The sequence below is a fragment of the Neolamprologus brichardi genome, chromosome 4 (assembly GCF_056152115.1).
Source record: "Neolamprologus brichardi isolate AB-2024 chromosome 4, ASM5615211v1, whole genome shotgun sequence".
NCBI classification, from domain to species: Eukaryota; Metazoa; Chordata; class Actinopteri; order Cichliformes; family Cichlidae; genus Neolamprologus; species Neolamprologus brichardi.
In genome coordinates, this window is record NC_142107.1 from 7,741,802 (window position 1) to 7,744,353 (window position 2,552).

Consider the following 2,552-nt stretch of genomic DNA (forward strand, 5'->3'; position numbering starts at 1 on the left):
ATTTTTCACCAAGTAAGAACCCAGTCAGTTTTTTTCAGTAATGTGTTCCATATGAGGAGGAGTCTAATTTAAACAATAGCTCTGTTCAGCTCAAAGGACAGCAAAAACTAACACTATGAACTAAAGAGTCTGCTGGTTTTATCTTTCTACTGGACAGGTGAAGATTTTCTCTTACTATATTTTTGATATACATTGTGTTTGTTTCTGAACTGACTTAATTCATGGAATTAAAAAAAACATTTTAAGCAGAAAGTGATGGTTAAACAGAATATGAAATCATTAAAAGGCCTGGAGAGTCCCACAGATTGATCTGTACAATCTCTGGATTCGTCTTCAGCCGCTTCGCTATGGTCTGGGTCAGACAGGCTCCAGGAAAAAGACTACAGTGGATTGTTTTTATAGGCACTATAGGTTTTCCTACTTAATACTGCCAGTCAGTTCAGGGTAGATTCACCGTCTCCAGAGATGATTCCAGCAACAAAAGTCTAGATACATATGAATAGTTTGAAGACTGAGGACACTGGAGCTTATTACTGTGCCAGATAAGAAAATGAGAGACTGTAATTTAAATACATAATAATATAGAAGGTTAAACAATATAACTTACAGCTTCATTATCACTCATAGTGATCACACATAATGCTGTTAAACATTTCATTTTCTGGATTTACACCTGAGTATTAACTTATTTTAATCCAGAGAAGAACTTGGTTATTATAAACTATTTCACCACATATAACTGAAATCTTTTGGTAACAGCTGACCAGTATGACGTGTAGAAGGACACACAACATTGTTTATTGTCAGATCACGAGTAAAATCTGTGAAGAGCTTTAGGACGGAGCCAAAATTTTGGCTTTGCACTCTCACCTTTGATCTCCGCAGAATGTCACAATGAATGTGTCAATTAACCGTTCATGCTGACATTTCACCCTCTCATTCCAAATACATAAACACTTCTAGAAACAGCTATCACAACTACGTATATAAGATATGTGTTTTTCAGTGCTGGATTTAGCACAATTTGCAATAAATTGTGTGTAGTAATAGTAAATTAAATATTTAACTCTTAAACATATTCTGTTCTTCTCCTGAAGGTGAAACTCTTGCAGATACAAATACAAAAAGGCTGTTTAGTGTTAAAGAAGGGTTATTGCTGCCACCGACCATTAGTAAATCTGGCACTAAATGTTCTTTCTTGAGTGATAACCAGCTTTTATTGCTGGTTATCACTCATTTATGTGACCCGCACAAAACAAATATGTGCTCAAGTGAGATATTGGTCTGTAGTTTACTGTTGTAGTTTCAACATGGTGATGTTGTTAAAGTGAATAGTGTAATAAGGTTGTTGCGATACACCGCTCATATTAATTTCATCAGGGAGAAGCTGCCCTTCACGAGGAGGCGGAGTCAATGCAAAGCACTGACAGCTTCTATCTCTTTATGTCTGACTGTAGTGATGATGACAGAGAACAGTGGACACAGGCTGACATGATGGACTGTAGGACAGGACTGCTGTTTTTAATTCTTTGCTTGGCAGGTGAAGAGTTTTGTTGATGATAATATAAAATTACATTTTGGTTCATGCTTAAGTTGTGCATTTGTCATAGATTTTCTCTTTACAGGTGTTAATGGTCAGACTCTGACAGAATCTGAACCAGCAGTTAAACAACCTGGTCAGTCTCACAGATTGACCTGTACAACCTCTGGATTCACACTCAGCAGCTACTGGATTCACTGGATCAGACAGGCTCCTGGAAAAGGGCTGGAATGGATTGCTGCTGATGCTAACAGTGCCACCAACTACTACTCTCAGTCAGTTCAAGGCAGGTTTACTGTCTCCAGAGACAACAGCAGACAGCAGCTGTATCTGCAGATGAACAGCCTGAAGACTGAAGATTCTGCTGTTTATTATTGTGCTCGACACCCACAGTGACAGAAGTTGCTGAGCAGCTGTACAAAATCCTGATGGTTTCATTAGATTCACTTAAATACAATTTTAAATTTAATTTATAGAATATTTTTTTCACTCCCAATAAAGTAAAACATATATTCTATTAATTTTGCATACTATATTATATCTTACAAACACTTTAAGGTCCAACTCTGGATAGCAATTATCCACAGTACATGAGAAATGTATCATCAAAAATATATTGCTGATTCCTCCTGCACTACATGCAGAGCAATGAGAAATGTAGATCAGCATCGCATCAATTCTGCAGCATTCACAAACCATCCCTCTGTAAGTAATCTGGTCAAATGAGAATGAGATTCTCATGGTGTTTATAAGCTTAATTATTACGGCAAAAATATTCATGATATCGTATCAAATTGTAAAATACTTGGAAATTGTGAAACTAAGTTTTTGAATACCACATTTCTCCTGTAGAGGGAGATCTATTCAAACATTTTCTCTATTATTACAATTGTCATTTTGTTCATCACAGAACTTCTTGCAGTTCTTTTCTTTTTTTAACCAGAAAAACAATCTCTGACTATAAACAGCTTTAAATTATGGCAAATTATGTTTTCTTTAAAACACTGAAGAC

The 2,552-nt window shown here is 36.1% G+C and overlaps 1 pseudogene; it reads left to right on the forward strand.

The window, feature by feature from the left end:
* Positions 1-1,413: 1,413 nt before the first annotated feature.
* Positions 1,414-1,936, forward strand: LOC148102930 (immunoglobulin heavy variable 3-30-3 pseudogene; annotated as a pseudogene).
* The last annotated feature ends 616 nt before the right edge of the window (positions 1,937-2,552 follow it).